The sequence below is a fragment of the Perognathus longimembris genome, chromosome 1 (assembly GCF_023159225.1).
Source record: "Perognathus longimembris pacificus isolate PPM17 chromosome 1, ASM2315922v1, whole genome shotgun sequence".
Classification (NCBI taxonomy): Eukaryota; Metazoa; Chordata; class Mammalia; order Rodentia; family Heteromyidae; genus Perognathus; species Perognathus longimembris.
This window is the reverse complement of record NC_063161.1, coordinates 72,225,687-72,242,408: the sequence shown is the minus strand read 5'-3', so window position 1 is coordinate 72,242,408 and position 16,722 is coordinate 72,225,687. Positions and strand designations below refer to the sequence as shown.

Here is a 16,722-nt window from a genome sequence, read left to right as displayed (position 1 = left end):
CCACCAAGAACAGCGGGGTCGGGGGTGGGGGGGGCCACCACGCGGACGCCCCGCCCCGGAAAACGTGTCTAGCACGGAGGGGCGTGGTCACCCGACCAATAAGCGGCGAGACGGACTGAACCAAGAGCCCCGATTCGCCGGGGGAGAGTAAAGAGCCCCGGGCTCGCCACGGGAGCGCGCGCGGCTCTGGTGGGCGGGGCGGCGGCCTATCTGGCCACGCCCACACCCCCGCCGTCGAGGTGACGGTGGTAGCGCCTGAGTGGTGCGGCCCTGCGTCCCGCTCAGGTGTCCGGGAGAAGCGACCCGGCTGTCGGCGGCGAGTTCAGCGTCGCCGGGCACCGTGTGGGTGAGGTTGGCGGTCATGGGGGCTGGGGGCGCTCCGCGGTGCGGGTCAGCGTTGCCCGCTGAGGCGTCTGGACCTGGGGCGCGGAGATAGGCTCTCGTTCCGGGTCGCTGTGCGTTCGCTCTCCTATGCTGGCGCGGAAGTCGCAGCGCCCACCTCGGCCGGTCTTCGGGGGCCTTTCCCCTCGGGTTAACCCGGGCGGCGATTTGAGGGCCGCGGTTTCCACAGCCCAGGCCCAAGGACCAGGCGTCTGAGGGTTCAGACCCAGTCCCCCCACCCTCCTCCGGCTAAGCCACTGAACCTCTCCGAGCCTCAGTGTCCCCGTTGGCGAGATGGGGATCTGGGGACAGCGGAACCACGGGGGTCGTACTCGCGTGGAGTGGGGGGGGGGCGCTGTGAGGGCGGACTGGACCCGAATGGGGTCGCGCAGCATCAGGTGGGCGCCATAGCAGGCCCCGGGCATCTCCGGCACCGTCGCGCTCTCTCGGGCAACCCCGGCCACACACCCTTGTCCGGCCGGTCCTGGGCGCTTCGCTGGTGGCTCCCGTAGCTCGTGGGAGCAGCTGGGGGAGAGGTCGAGCCTAGGTGGACCTCCGGGCGGCCAGGAGGGGAGCGCAGGGCGCTTGGCCTGGGTCTTTAGCCTTCTGTTTCTCAAGGCGAGTCACCGGGTCACGGTTGTGTAAGCTAGTTGCCCGTTCTGTGGACTTTGGGACCAAGAAAGCTGCTGTCTCCTCTCCTAATACCCGGGAAGCTGCAGCCTTTGCTTTGAGCCTGGCCCAGCTAGAGACGAAGGCATACCTGAGGGATGCAGCTGGGCCTGGGCTCGAGTCTGGTCACTTTGGCAGAATACATACCTTCTCTGGGCCTCTGTTTTGTTTGTAGCCACCCGGGCTGCCCCCTCTGTCCAGGATGACATTTGGAAGATCAAGACAACAGGTTCTGAGAGTGCTGTTGAGAACCAGAAGGCTTTAATTTTTTTTTGTTCCACCTCTTTTAAGAGTTCTTATGTTCCTTTTGAAAAAAATGATTTTTTATTTTATTTTTTTGCCAGTACTGGGGCTTGAACTCAGGGCCTGGGCACTGTCCCTGAGCTTCTTTGTTTGATTTTTTGTTGCCAGTCCTGGGGCTTGAACACAGGGCCTGAGCACTGTCCCTGTCTTCTTTTTGCTTAAGACTAGCACTTTGCCACTTGAGCCACAGCACCACTTCCAGCTTTTTCTATATGTATGGGGTGCTGAGGAATCGAACCCAGGGCTTCATGTGTATGATGCGAGCACTTTACCACTAGTAAAGTCCACGTCCCTGAACTTCTTTTGCTCCAGGCTAGCACTCTACCACTTGTGCCACAGCACCACTTCAGGCTTTTTCTGTGTATGTGGTACTGAGGGATCGAGCCCAGGGCTTCATGTATGCTAGGCAAACACTCTAGCACTAAGCCACATTCCCAGGCCCAAAATGAATATTTTTGTTTGTTAGGAAAATGGAGGAGAAAGGAAGGAAACAGTCCGGATTTGATCTTCCGCAGGCGAGGACTATTTGTTGAGATAGAGCAGCGAGGGACACAGCCTTCCTGCGGGCTTGGAGACAGTGTGTAGGAGCTGGGACAGGAGCTGGGTTTTATGAGGTCTGAGCAAGGAGGCAAAGGTTAATGAAAAAGTCATTAGGTCCATGGAGGTGAGGGGCTTTTGAATGTTTACTGTCAGGCTTAGCTAGATGGCTGGGGTTAGGCAGACTGCACTTATTTTTGGTGGCTTGCTTGGTATTTGTGTGTATCTGTGTAAACAGGGTGAGGGTCAATCCATCTTTGTTATTTGTTTTTTCTCTAATGCAGACACCTGGTCTCAGTAGCCCACAGCCTCACTGTGCTCCTCCTGCCTCAGTCTTCAGAGTGCAATCCAGGGATTGCAGGTGTGGGCCATCCTGTCCATCTGAGGGTGACTCTTGGCCTTCATACCTTTTGAAGTGGGGAATTGATTTTCCCTCTGAGCAGACGGCTTCATCCTTGTCAAAAGTGGCCAGAGAAAAGTGTTGCCTGGGAGAGAATGGACTGTGAGCTGCTAACTCTGTTTAGTGGTCTCACCTGTCCAAATTTCTTCACAGCTGGCATTTGAAAAATAAGTAGTAAGTAGTAGGATTGCAATGGAACAAATCTGAGGGATGTACTTTGGCACTTGGAAATTGCAGATTGAGAGCAGCCTGCCCAAGTCAGGCCAGTACAGGTAGCCAGTAGGAGTTTATAAACAGCCACAGGGATATTTGTGGCCTGACAAACCTGAAATTTCAGGATATAGATGTACCTTTGACTGAGTTGATGTTCATTTCCTGAACTCTGAAAATCATGATCTGCTAAAGTCTGTGTATTTAGGAGAGCCCCCCCCCACTTTTTTTTTTTGCCAGTCCTGGGGCTTGAACTCAGGGCCTGAACATTGTCCCTGGCTTCTTTTTGCCCAAGGTTAGCACTCTACCACTTGAGCTACAGCACCACTTTTGGCTTTTTCTATATTTGTGGTGCTGACAAACCCAGGGCTTCATGTATATGAGGCAAGCACTCTACCACTAGGCCATATTCCCAGCCCTGAGAGCACTTATTTATTTATTTTACTTTTTGGTGGTGGTGGGGTTTGAACTGGGGGCCTTAAGCTTTCTGGGCAAGTGCTCTACCACTGTAGCCACACACCCTCAGTCTTTGTATCCTAGTACTTGGGAGGCTGAGGCAGGAGGATCTAGAGTTCAAGGATATCCTGGGCTACATAGTGAGATCTTGTCTGAATAATAGTATTAGAACTAGCCACAAGCACTATGTGTTTTCTTACAGTAGAAGAAACATAAATAAAGAAGACAGAAGTGCCCGTTCCCTTTATTAATGTTTTTACAGAGGCTGTAAAGCAAAATTCCTTTTCCTCTGCAGTCCTGTTATCTAACATCTAACAGAAATTTAAATTTTAGACTGTGGGGCTGGGAATATGGCTTAGAGTGCTCACCTTATATACATGAAGCCCTGGGTTCGATTCCTCGGCACCACATAAATAATATAGAAAGAGCCAGAAGTATGGTTAAAAAAATAAATAAAATAAAATAAAATTTAGGCTGTGGAGAAGCCCTGAACCAGAGGTGCTTATCTGCTCTTCGAGACTATTGGCTCCCACCCAGACCTGATTTCTTCATCAGGAAAGTTGGGGAAGATTCCTGTTCTTCTTGCTGCCTCGTATTGATCTGGAGATTACCTTCTCATTTTGCTTTTTGTTTCCCCCCCCCCCCCCCCAAGACTAGAGTTTGAACTCAGGGCCTCAAGCTTGCTCAGCTTGCATGCTAGACTGATATCCTACTACCCCAGCCACACCTCTAGCCTGTTTTTTTGCTGGCATTGTTTTGAGATGGAGTCTTGGAGTCTTATAAATTTTTCTGCTCATGTTGGCTTTGAACTGCTGTCCTCCAGTTTTTAACCTTCTGAGTAGCTAGGATTATAGGTGCACCCAGCTTGTTTTTTGTTTTATGTTTTTGAGATGGGGGTGGATTCTGCCTGTTCTTGGCAAGGTTAGGTCCCTGTGGAATGACACTTAAAAACACATATTTGGCCCTCAGGGTGTGCCTGTGTGTGGCCTCTGCTTCAGGCCCTTGAGAACTCTGCTAGGGAGGGAAACAAACAAAACTAAATATCTGGCAGAGCTTGCCAAGTTCACTCAAGGTGGTGGGTGCTCAGTGCCTCCTAGTCTGAGCCTGCAGTGTGTTCCTGGAACAGAATGTGCAGGGGACCACATGGCAGCTACCACCCCGAGGCAAGTGTCCCTGAACACATGCCAATTTTGAGTTGGGTCTTGGTGGGTCCTCCACTTCTGGCTTTTTCCTGGTTAGTTGCAGTCTCTTGGGTTTGTCTACCCTGGTTGGCTTTAAACTGAGATACTTAGATCTCAGCCTCCTGAATGAATACCTAGGATTACAGTTGTGAGACACTGGTCCTAGCTAATAGGCTGTTTTAGCACCTGTGTACATTGGGCTGCCTCCTTAAGTATTTATCATTTCTTTATGGTGACAGCTTTCAAATCTTCTTGAGAATGAGGTTCATCATTGCTATCCACGGTCCGGTCCCTTACCTGCAGTCACACCCAGCATTCTTCAACCTGTTTTCTTTTCTCTTCCTTTTTGGTGGTGCTGGGATAGAACCCAAGGTCTTGTGTATGTACAGCAAGTATTCTATTTGAGCCATGTCCCCAGTCCTTTATTCTTTATGTCTCTCTCTTTCTCTCTCTCTCTCTCTTTTTTTTTTTTTTTTCTGGAGGACCGTCCCTGAGCTTCTTTTGCTCAAAGCTAACACTCTACCACTTGGGCCACACCGCCATTTCTGGCTTTTTCTGTTTATGTGGTACTGAGGAATCAAACCCAGGGCTTCATGCATGCCCAGCAAGCACTCTACCACTAAGCCACATTCCCAGTCCCTTTCATTTTGTTTTTAAATGGGGTCTTTAGCTTTTATCTGGGTGGCCTTGGACCATGAGCCAAGTAGCTGGGGTCATAGTAGCCCCTGTTCTATTGTTTTGTGCCAGTCCTAGGACTTGAACTCAGACCCTGGTTTTGCCAGTCCTGGGGCTTGAGCTCCGGGCCTGAGCACTGTCCCTGGCTTCTTTTTGCTCAAGGCTAGCACTCTACCACTTGAGCCACAGCGCCACTTCTGGCTTTTTCTATGTATGTGGTGTTGAGGAATTGAACCCAGGGCTTCATGTATACAAGACAAGCACTCTACCACTAGGCCATCTTCCCAGCCCCCCCTTTGCTTTTTAAAGAGATGTCTTGGGTAAAGGCATTCTGAGCATTTCCTTCTATTGGAGTGCTAGAGGCTGAGGTCTCTGGATCTGTGTATAGCATCTATCCATAGCTGAGGGAATTATACACCTGGCTTCTGGAAATTAGACCAGAGTGTAAGGTGCCTCAAACCAGTGCCATTTGCTGTGGTGCTATTTGAGACTGGAGTTCTTCCTGAGCCAGCCTGTGGTAAAGGAGGGTGGGAGAAGCTGGCTTTTGTCCACCTGGCTGTGGCCATACATCATTCACTGACAGGTGAAGTTCCCAGAGCCTGGTCTTATTCTTGGGGCTTTTTCCTGCAGCGTTCATCTTCCAGCCCCTCTCTTCCTGTGGCAATCTCTCAGTGTGTGAGAACACTGTGATCTCGGCACTTTCCTGCTCAAGGCGTGGAGGTGGCACTGATGCTGACTGGATCCGGGCAAAGGTTTGCAGGATTGGGTGGGAACACATGAACTCCTGCTCACCTCAGCACATGGATGCCAGGCCTGCGGGTCACCCGGGGTTGTTAACACTGTAAACAGCACACTGGTTCTTGAACACACAGGCAACTGCATTGGCCAATCGTGCAGGGTTCTGTGGGTACACACTCCAGGCCTCCATCCCCATCCTGATTGGTGGGGTTGGCCTGTTTGTTGTTTACTTTATGGTTTCAGAACCTTTGTGATCGTTGGTTGGAAGCACATGGTACTGTGCGGGCATGCTGAACATGGCCTTTTACGTAATGGGATTTGAGGTCTAGGGGTGTAGCTCTGTGGGAACACACATCCTTAACCTTGATTTGATCCCCAGCCAAAAAGAATTCTTCATGGTTTTGAAAGGTCATTTAATACCTCGTCTACCATGAAAGCCTCACAAAGGAGGGGCTGTGCCCTGATAGTGGCCTTGCCATTTTTGTGGTCCCCAAAGCACTCTCCTTCCCCCTTCATCCTTGCCACATTAAGTCCTCCCAGTTTCTATGCTTCCATTCCCTCTCTGCTGTAAGGGGGCTTGGTCATCCCTGCTGAGCACATTCCCATCTGTTTTTTGGGAGCCAGTTTTCCTCTCCTCTTCTTCTCCTTTCCCGAGATCTGTCCATGGTACCCCCGCTAGACTGAACTTGCCCCTACACTGCTTTGCAGTTGTGTGTGTGTGTGTGAGTGTGTGTGTGTGTATTTGTGGCACTGGCGATTGGACCCATGGCCTCACACGTGCCAAACATACTATACCACTGAGTCACGCTCCATTTCAAATCAGCCTCACAGGCTTCTTTTCTGTGGATTTCTCTCAAGGATATAAAGTGGCTGACCCCTGGAGGAGTGTAGCTAAGTACAGTTGCACACACCTGTAGTCCAAACACTTGGGAGGCAGAGGCAGGAAGGTTGTGGTTCCAGGCCAGCCTAGGGTACATAGGGAGACTCTTATCTCAAAAGAAGAAAACAAAGCAATAAAAATAGTCTAGGGTTAGAAGCATGTCTCAGTGGTAGAGCACCTTCCAAGCAAAGCCCTGAGTTCAAACCCTAGTACCATCCACTAAAGGAAAGAGAGTAGTGCCTTTCTTTGTGGTGGGAACAGAGCTAAAGGCTGGCTGGGGGTGGGTGGGTGGAGGGAGCTTCTTTTATTTCTGGAAGACTGAGCCAGCATAAGTGGGCACTTGGTGGGTATTGACTAGATGAGTGAGTGAATATGGCTTCCATCTCCTCAGTTCACGGTAATGTAGTATGGACATGGCAGGTCTGGTGTGAACTGAGCTCTCTGTGAGGTTCCTTTGCAGCTCAGTTGGGTGGCTCAGCTGGAGTTAAGTCTGCCTCACTCTCCAGCAAAACTGAGCACCCTGGGGAGCACTGAAAGCCAAGAGCCTGGGAGACAACCCAAGGTCTTCTCCCCAACCAGTCACCAAGGTGGTTGGGAGTGCCAAGTATGGTGCACAGCTGAGGTCACCGAAGGAAGGAAGGAAACCATTCCTCACAAGAAGTGCTTTCTCTGGGGTTCACCAAGGAAAGCAGCCTGCAGCCCCATGCTCTGCAAGTCTTTTCAGAGCACCTCGCGTGCCAAGTTTTCTGCCTGGCTAGGACCATTCTGTGTGTGTGGACAAGACCAACGACAAGGAAAGAGGCCAGCGGAAAGGGAACAGAGGATTGGGCTGGGTGTGGTGGTACATGCCCGTAATCCTAGCTACTCAGAAGGCAGGGCTAGGATGATCATGGTTAAAGGCCAGTCTGGACAAAATTAACCAAGGATCTTCTTTTTTTTGGCCAGTCCTGGGCTTGAACTCAGGGCCTGAGCACTGTCCCTGGCTTCTTTTTGCTCAAGGCTAGCACTCTGCCACTTGAGCCACAGCGCCAGTTCCAGCTTTTATATATATATATGGTGCTGAGGAATTGAACCCAGGGCTTCATGTATACGAGACAAGCACTTTACCACTAGGCCATATTCCCAGCCCTAACCAAGGATCTTATCTGAAAAACAAGAAGCAAAAGGGCTAGAAGAGTGTCTCAAGTAGCAGGAATAGTGAGGCCCTGAGTTCAGAAAGGAACAGGGGTGTAGCCTCCACCAGGGCCTCCCCAGACTCACCTGGTCATGAACCTGAGCTTCAGGTTCAGCTGTGCCACTGTGGGGACCAGCATCTGGAGATGGGAGCAAGAGGATAGAGCCACAGTCCTACGTGGCAGCAAGGAGGGGTAAAGGCGTGGTGATCTGGGACAGGATGTGGGAAGAGGCGCTTTGCCTAAAAGTAGCAAGCAGCTAGTTCCAAGTGGAGTGCTGAGTGCTTAGTACCTTCTATGATCTTGTCTTGCCATTTTTGTGTGAAAGTAGGAAAGAAAGCCTGGCTGGCACTTAGTGGGGGCTGTGCTGTGAGCTACATGTGACGACCTGTGGCTCTGACCCAGGGCATCTTGCTCCTGTTGAACTTGGCATATAAACATTGAGCCCTGGTGCTGTGCAGGGCCTGAGGACCTTAGGTATACAGAGAGAGGGCAGCATGCCAGGCTTTCACCGTGTCCTCTGGTGGCAATGCTGTCATTCTGTGGAAGGACTGAGCTATCAGGCTGCTGGCATTTAAGGAAGCAGGACCTGTCTCCATCTTTGAAAGTGCAGGCCTTACAGGTGGCTGCCTGTGGCTGGGGCTCCAGGGGGCTGTGCATGGTTCTTCAAATCTGCTGTGGGCCAAGTCATTGAACCTTTGTGCTGCCTGTACCTCCTTGTCTCCAAGGGTTAGGGATTGATGGTTTCTGATGTTGAACCCAAGGCCTCTCCTGCCAAGGGTTGTTAGGAGGAGGAGATGAATGAGTAGAATGTCATATGAAAGGGGCTTAATACATGTGGTCATTTCAATAGTATTTCCTTTTTATGTTGTTTTTGTGCCTGTCCTGGGCCTTGAACACAGGGCCTGAGTGCTGTCCCTAAGCCTTTTTGCTCATGTCTAGCACTTTACCACTTGAGCCACAGCTCCACTTCTGGCTTGGCTGATTAATTGGAGCTAAGTGTCTCACAGACTTTCCTGCCTTGTCTGGCTTTGAACCTCCATCTCCCGCCTCTTGAGTAGCTAGGGTTATATGTGTAAGCTGCTAGGTGACAGGGCACATAGGAGCGAGGGGGAAGCTGGGATAGGCTGGTTGGTTACCCGAGGCCCTAAAGGTTTCTTCAGGGGCTTCTGATGTTAGGACAGAGGGGGAAGACATCCGGTGCCAGGTCACTGTGTCTCAGTTGAGGCAAAGCAGGATCCATCAGGGGGCACTGAGAGGATGAACTGGACCTGAGGTTGCTCCTTGGCAAGTACCCTGAGAACCGGAGTGCACAGTGGATGTGGGGAGCTTCCTTCTATGACCTCAGGCTTTGTCAGCATTTGGGAATCTGGTTGACAGGTCATGAGCTGTTGAGTAATAAGGTTCCTGCCCTGTCAGGCCGCACCCCACGACCTGAGCACGCCCCATACCCCTGCAGCCGGCAGCTGCTGTCTTGGGTAGTTCTCTGCTCCATACTTCTGAGTCCTCAGGGACTGAACTTCAGTGATGGCTGCCACTGTGGACAGGCATTTAGGAGGGCGGGGCTGCACCCCAGCCTTTCTGTGTCCTTCTCCAGGAGTTGCTTTGCTTGAGCAGTCTGCAGTTGCCCTGCAAGGTGGAGTGAATGGAAAGGTAGGCGTGCCCCCTGCCTCCACACCACTGATAGGCAGAAAGTTAATGGAGAGGCCCTGAAACTTCTGAGTTTGGGGTGTGTCTTCCCAAACATCCCATGTTGGTAGCTTGTCTTCTGCTTGGCAGTGTCTGTCCAGTGCAGAAGGAAGTCCTCAACCTAGAGGAGTGCCTTGTGTGGCCTCATGTCCTGACCTGCATGTGGGGAGCATGGGAGAATTTTGTCTCCCTGCCGCGTATGAGAATGCAATGTTGTGATGGCCTTTTTTTATTGGTGTGGAACTTGAACTGTGGGCCTGGGTGCTGTCCCTGCACTCTTCAGCTCAAGGCTAGTGCTCTGCCACTTGAACCATAGCACCACTTCCAGTTTTCTGGTGGTTAATTGGAGATGAGAGTCTCACAGACTTTTCTGCCCAGGCTGGGTTTGAATCAGATCTCAACCTCCTGAGTAGTTAGGATTACAGGCGTGAGCCACTGGCGCCCGACAAGCATAAATTTCTTTTTGGACCGTGTCACCCCTTCCCTCATTCTCTCCCAGTTTTGTGGTGGCTTTTACAGGTACAGCCACACCTGGCTCTGTCCCACAGAGAGAGATGGGATGCTGTGGATAGAATACTACATGTCTGTCTTCACATGGATCATATGACTGCCTACCCACAGATCACATCACTTTCCACTTGCAGGTCACAGGAGTCACCAAGACTTGATGTTCAGTACACATTTAGTTGAGGACAGCCTCTGTGCACAGTGACCTCATGCCATGGTGAAGCACAGCAGAGCCAGGGCAGGGTCAAATGGTACCATCCAAGGTCTCAGCTCAGCACTAGTCTGGGCTGTTCCCTGCATGTCCCCCATTGGCTCCACCAATTTTGCAGCTTTCCAAGGAGGCTACTTGTTAGACAGAAGAAAGGTTTTGCCTCCCGAGGCTGTCTGGTGTAGGGCTTTGAACTCAGGGCCTTGCTGGGCAGGTGTTCTACCACTGGTCCTATTCCCCTAGTTCTCTCCTTTTTACTTTAGCTATTTTTTGGATAGGGTTTCCAGTTTGTGCCTGGGCTAGACTGAAGCATGATCTTGCCATTTATACTTCCCACAGAGCTGGGATGACAGGTGAGTGCCACCACATCCAGCTCTTATTGGTTGACCTGGGTTTCTTGCAAAGTGTTTGTCCAGGTTGGCCTTTGAACATCGATCCTTGAAGCTAGGATTACAGCGGTGAGCCACCACTTCATCCTAGAAGCACCCATTTTGCTAAATGGCCCTGCCTGCTCTGGGTGCATAGACCAGCCCAAGAACCCTTGGGACCATCATGACCAGAGGTGGTGTTATCCTTCCTTGTCTTGGTAGCAGATGGCAGCTAAGGTATTCACAGAAGTGGCAGGCAGGGCCCTGCAGGGCCCCTCAGGACCCTCACAGCTTGTTCTGTAACTGGCTGTCCATGGGACCCTCAGTCTCTTAAGTGTTTCTACATAGGCTTGTCATGTGACCAGAAGGCCAGGGCTCCTGTATTGCCTCACATGGTGTTTGGCATGTGCAGGAGGTTAGAAGGGTGGTCCCTGTGCCTGGCTCTTGGTTAAAGAGCCGAGCAGCATAGTGCAGCCTTGGTCTAGGCAAGTTATGCTTCCCTCACCTACAGCCCTCAGTGCCCACTGACTTCCAGGAGCCAAGGGTATCAAGTGCCACACTTACTTGGAAATGTGTATACCTGAACCAGGGAGGAGCCAGACCCGATGGTGGGAGGTGCTGCAGGGCACAAGGAGGAGACCTCAGGGTATGGATGCTGATGCTGGGTGTGTTGTTGCTAACATTTTATTGTATCTATTTTCTTTATGTAATTTGGAATTTTAGGTTACTGTTGGTAGTGGAACACAGGCCTCAGACTTATTAGACTACCATCTCCAGCCCTCTTGCTTTAACCTTTATTAATTTTTTTTGGCCAGTCCTGGGGCTTGAACTCAGTGCCTGAGCACTGTCCCTGTCTTCTTTTTTTGCTCAAGGCTAGCATTCTGCCACTTGCGCCACAGCGCCACTTCTGGCCGTTTTCTACATATGAGGTGCTGAGGAATTGAACCCAAGGCTTCATGTATACGAGGCAAGCACTCTTGCCACTAGGCCATATTCCCAGCCCCACTTTAACCTTGTTATAGTTATCGGAAAGTTGCAAAATAGCATAAGGAACTGTGTTTCTCACCAAGCTTCCGTAATGTGAACATCTTACACAATGGTACTAAAGTGAGCTCTTACAGGAATCAGTTTTGTGCAGTGAGATCAAGGAACAGGTGGAGAGGACTTTGTTGACCTTGTAAAGATGGTGAATTTTCTGCCCACTGCTCAACTGTTGTTTTAGCAAGAAAGCAGCCTGCTTATATAACCAGACACAATAACTGGTATTAGGAAGTTAACAAAGGTATATGTTACCTAATCAGAAGTTTGTTCAAAGCCAGAGGTAGCAGCTCAAGCCAGTAATTCCAGCCACTTGGGAGGCAAAGATCAATAGGATCCCTGGTTGAAGGTCACCCTGGACAAAAAGTTTGCAAGATCTCATCTCAGCCAATAAAGAAAAAGCTGGGTGTGGTGGAGCATACCTGTCATTCCCACCTGACAGTATCCAGGTCCAGGTTGGCCAAAGGGGAGTTGCGAAGATCATATCTCAAAAATAGCTGAGGAATTTATTCAAAGTTTGCTGGGTATATCTTTCCTCCTCTCTCTTCCTCCTGTCCCTCACAGTCCTCTATCCTTATCTCTTTCTCTTCCCTTGCCTCTCTTGCTTCTGGTATTGGTGTTTGAACTCAGGGACTCACAGTTGATAGGCCAGCTCCCTTTCACTTGAGCCATGCCCCCAACCCCTTTTTGCTTTTTTTTTTCCTGACAGAATCTTGCATTTTTGCCCAAGTTGGCTTCAGACTGCAATCCTCCTGCCTTTGCCTCCCAGTAGCTGGTATACAGGCATGATGAGCCACCATAGCCATTTATAATTTCTTTTACAGCAAAGAAAAGTATTTTCCAGACCAAGATCACACTTTACACTTAACCTGGAGCCATTTTTATTCTTCCTTTGTCTTTGATGGCCTTGACATTTTCCAGAAAGCCAGGCCATTTCTTTGTAGGGTATCTCTCAATTTGGGTTTGTTTGATATTTTCTCAGGATATAAAAATTGTTTTAAATGCTTTGGGTGGAATGTGCAGAATGGTACTGTGTCCAAGCACTCCAAAGCAAGTGGCCTGTGGTCTCTTTTTGTTCCTGTACTGAGCCTGGGGACCTGTGTCATTTGGCCATCTTAGCCAGGTTCTCCCTGAAGAATTATTTACCCTTGGCAATCAGTGTCTCCAGTGAACTCTTCAGAGTTCTAATGATCGATTGTGATAATCTGAAATGGTGGTTAGCACTCAGTGTTTCACTGGGTTCCAGCTTTGGGAAGCAGGCTGCAGTGTGAAGTGCTGGAAGTGTGCAGGGCAGAGCCTTGTGAAAGTTCCCAGGCGCTGAGGGTGTCCTGGGCTTTGCTCTGAAAGGGTGGCTATGAAAGAGCAAGTCTAGCACCTGAATTGCCCTCTGGCGCCCTGACTTGCCACATGGTCTTTGATCTCTGCCTCCTTCACACTCCTGCCACCCTGCTACCTTGCAGCTAGGATTTTCTGCATGATGTCCTCATTTTAAATCAAACTAGGGGCATGCCCTTGGAGATTTCATTCCAGTAACAGAAAGCACACTTGTTTGTATAGCTACCATGGTGGTTGTTGTGTATTCTCCTCCCTCCCTCCTTCCCTCCCTCCTTCCCTCCCTCCTTCCCTCCCTCCTTCCCTCCTTCCCTCCCTCCCTCCTCTTCCTTTTCCTTCCTTCCTTCCTTCCTTCCTTCCTTCCTTCCTTCCTTCCTTCCTTCCTTCCTTCCTTCCTTCCTTCTTTCCTTCCTTCCTTTCTTGGTCTTCTGCTCCATCTAGATTACCCTTGGCTGGCCTCAAGTGCTGGGATTATGCCTCAGTTTAGTTGGCGATTTTTGTAAGACCTCCATCTTTCTGCACTTATTAATTTTCTACCGTACAGAATAGCTTTCCCTCCCTGCCTGTGGACTTACTTGTACAAACTGGATTATTACTTTATTTTGTGAGTTACAGTACCCTAGGAATGTTGCTTTAACCTGGAGTTCCACTGTGGGCCTGTGGAAGCTCCCAGATACACTGCTGTGTTGGGACAGTTCCCCATGTTCAAGTGCTTCTTTAGTCTCTGGCTCAGCATGGTGAATCCAGTTCTTTCCCCTATTTCCTGCCCTGGTGGAGCTCTGGTTCCCTTGGATAGGGGAACCAAGACCCAGTGCTGAGGGTGCTTGTTACTGCCACCAGGCCCTCTCCACACACCACACATGCCCCCAGGTCCACCTTTATAGACTAAAACCCAATGCAAACTGGGGCTTCCGCCTCGTCTCAACCAACCACATGAGTCTTTCCCTCTCCCTCCCCTTAACTTCCTTCTCCAGCAGTAAAGACTCCAGCTTCTTCCATAAACATTTCATCAGACTTGTTGATGAAGCCATCTGGTCTTAGATTTTAATTTTGTTGAACACTTTTCTTTATTGTCAGTCATGGAACTTGAACTCTGGGCCTGGCGTTGTCCTGAGTTCTTCAGCTCAAGGCTAGTGCTCTACCACTTGAGACACAGGCCACTTCTGGTTTTCTGGTGGTAGTTGGAGATAAGAGTCTCATAGACTTCCAAAAGTGTTCATGCCAGGCATTGGTGGTGGCTTGTTTCTGTCCTAGCTACTCAGGAGGTTGAGATCTGAGGATCACAGTTCAAAGTCAGCCCAGGCAGGAAAATCTGTGAGACTCTTTTCTCCAGTTAACCACTCAAAAACCAGAAGTAGTGCTGTAGCTTCAAGTGGTAGAGCGCTAGTCTTGAGCAAAAGAGCTCAGGGACAGTGCCCAAGCCATAAGTTCAAACCCCACAACCAACAGGAAAAGACAAAAGTCAACCTCATGTAACTTGCAGAATACTGGCCGAAAGCTGTTGGTGATTACCTGGGTTCCCATTCAATGTCTGTAGAACCCAAGGATGTCAGGTAATGAAGACGTCCTATGTGAAGGCAATTTAGACATCAAGAATTTAAAAAATTCAGGCTGCAGACATACCTCATGTCCTTATTTAGCAAGATGAGGCCCTAGCTACCTCCCCATCCATATCCACAATAAAGATTCAAACCTAGTTGAACATGTAAAAAATTTTCCTAAAAGTTGTTTGTCCAAAGATGCTTTTTGTTGTTGTTTGTGCTAATCCTGGAGCTTGAACTCAGGGCCTAGGTGCTGTCTCTGAGATTTTTTGCTCAAGGCTGGTGTGTACCATTTGAGCCACAGCTCCACTTGTAGCTTTTTAGTGGTTAATTGGTAGTGAAGCCTCACAGCCTTTCCTGCTCAGGCTGGTTTCAAACTATCATCCTCAGATCTCAGTCTCAAACACTTAATTCTAGCGTTGCACCTTTAGCAGTGGGGTGACCTTTAAGCAAACTACTTAAATCTTCTGAACTCTGAGCCTGGTGTGTTGGTACTTAGCTGTAATCTTAGCTTAAACTTAAGTTCCAAGCCAGCACTGGGGATAAAGTTATCAGGACCCTATCTCAACCAACTAGTTGGGTGTGGTGGAGTAATCCCCTAGAGGAGGTGGTAAGAAGTTGCTTGTCTCAGGGCCAGCCCTAGGCAAAAATCTTGAGACTTTATCTGAAAAATAACTAGAGCTAAAAAGGTCTGGGGAAAAGATTCTGGTGGTAGAGCACCTGAGTTCAAACCCCAGAATGGCAAAAAAAAAAAAAAAAAAAAAAAAAAAACCAAAACAACCCAAACCCTAAATCAAACCAAACCCCTCTGAGCCTTGGTTTTCCCATTGAGAAGTAGCTAATAGTCCACTGGAGGTTGTTCCGCAGCTCCACCTCTCACCATGCTTGGGGAATTATTTTGTTGTTGTCTTTTTTTTTTTTTTTTCCCGCCAGTCCTGGGCCTTGAACTCAGAGCCTGGGCACTGTCCCTGAGCTTCTTTTACTCAAGGCTAGCACTCTATCATTTGAGTCACAACACCACTTCTGTCTTTTTCTGTGTATGTGGTGCTGAGGAACCGAACCCAGGGCTTCATGCATGCTAGGCAAGCACTCTACCAGTAAGCCACATTCCCAGCCTGGGAGAATTATTTTATGGCATTTCCCCCATTTGTCTTCAGTACCAGCTGAAAGTGTGCGGTGCTGCCAACACTCTGGCGCAGCGGGTGTGGATGAGCAGCCCCTAGCTCTCAAAGTGGGGAATTTTTAATTTTTTTTTTTGCTTGTTGGCTGGTGCTCTACCAACTGTGCCACACCTCCAACCCAGGACCTGTTTTTTTTTTAATTTAATTTATTTATTAATTGAACACAAATTTTTTGACAAGGTGTTGTGCAAAAAGGGTACAGTTACATAGTAGGGCAGTGTGTACATTTCTTGTGATATCTTACGCCCTGTTTTTCTATCCCTTCTCTAGGTCAGGTAGACATATATACAATATACAATGTATCAAGAATATATACAGTAGCCACGTGGCCACGCCCAAGAAAGTTCACCTAGGGCTTTAAATGTAATGTTGATATTAGACAATATGTCGACAGTAGTCTTATATGAACATACATACATAGCTTTTGAGCTATTGTATTCCCCTGAGAGGTCAATTTTTGACCTTTATATGTTGAGTAATTGTTTGGTTTTAGTTACATACTGTTGGGTCGCTGCCCCAATCCTGTGGGGAATACTATTTGACAAGCAGTTTTTGGTTTCACAGACTTGGTCTCTACTGTCTCTCCATCTCCCTTTGTTAACAGTCATATATCAGGGAGATCATGCCCCTTTGTTTTCTGTGTTCTAGGCTTGTCTCGCTCAACATTATTTGTTCGAGTTCTGACCATTTCCCTGAAAATACCAATATTTCACCATTCCTAATCGCTATGTGGTATTCCATTGTGTATAAGTACCATATTTTTTGGATCCATTCGTCTGTGGAGGGACATCTGGGTTGTTTCCATATTTTGGCTATTGTGAATTGTGCCGCGATAAACATGGAAGTACAAATGTCTTTTTGATATCTTGGGGTTTGCTGTTTAGGATAGATGCCTAGGAGTGGTATGGCTGGGTCATAGGGTAGGTCTATATTGAGCTTTTTGAGAAACCGCCATACTGTTCTCCAAAGTGGTTGTACTAATTTGCACTCCCACCAACAATGGAGAAGGGTTCCTCTTTCCCCGTACCCCCTCCAGCATTTGTTGTTGCCTGAGTTCAGGGTATAGGCCATTCTAACTGGAGTGAGGTGGTATCTCAGGGTTGTTTTTATTTGCATTTCCTTTACTACCAGGGATGTTGAGCATTTCCTCATGTGTTTCTTTGTCATTTTTATATCTTCTCTTGTGAAGTCTCTCTTTAGCTCATTTGCCCATTTCCTAATAGGTTTATTGGGCTTGGAGGGGCTTCGTTTTTTGA

The 16,722-nt window shown here is 49.0% G+C and overlaps 1 protein-coding gene across 2 annotated transcripts in view; it reads left to right on the top strand.

Moving 5' to 3' along the window:
- The first annotated feature begins 206 nt into the window (after positions 1-206).
- Positions 207-16,722, top strand: part of LOC125368100 (NADPH--cytochrome P450 reductase) — a 42,162-nt gene continuing 25,646 nt past the window's right edge. Inside the window, exon 1 of one of the 2 annotated variants that reach the window (XM_048368959.1) lies at positions 207-316. The gene's annotated coding sequence lies outside the window, so the exon portion shown is untranslated. Of the gene's footprint in view, positions 317-494; positions 671-16,722 lie in introns of those variants that run through there. The other variant, XM_048368966.1, reaches the window with a different exon arrangement.